The sequence below is a fragment of the Myotis brandtii genome, unplaced genomic scaffold, assembly GCF_000412655.1.
Source record: "Myotis brandtii unplaced genomic scaffold, ASM41265v1 scaffold58, whole genome shotgun sequence".
In the NCBI taxonomy this organism is placed as follows: Eukaryota; Metazoa; Chordata; class Mammalia; order Chiroptera; family Vespertilionidae; genus Myotis; species Myotis brandtii.
This window is the reverse complement of record NW_005370176.1, coordinates 22,509-22,944: the sequence shown is the minus strand read 5'-3', so window position 1 is coordinate 22,944 and position 436 is coordinate 22,509.

The window sequence follows — 436 nt, the reverse complement described above, 5'->3', positions numbered from 1 at the left end:
GCACGTCCTAGCGACTCTGCCAAACGCGCCTGCGCAACAGTTCCCGCCTCGGCGCTTCCAGGCGCTCCTAGTCGCGCATGCGCAATGCAAAGCCCTGGGCGCTTGCGCGAAGGGGCTGGGTTACTGCCCCAGGCGGTGGCTGGCCCACGGCGGTTACAGAAATAAAACCCGGGAATAATCCTTTCATTAAAAAAATAGAGTGAGCCCTGACCGGTTTGGCTCAGTGGATAGAGCGTCGGCCTGCGGACTGAAGGGTCCTGGGTTCGATTCCGGTCAAGGGCATGTACCTTGGCTGCGGGTACACCCCCAGTAGGAGGTGTGCAGGAGGCAGCTGGTCGATGTTCCTCTCTCATCGATGTTTCTAACTCTCTATCCCTTTCCCTTCCTCTCTGTAAAAAATCAATAAAATATATATTTAAAAAAAAATAGAGTGAAC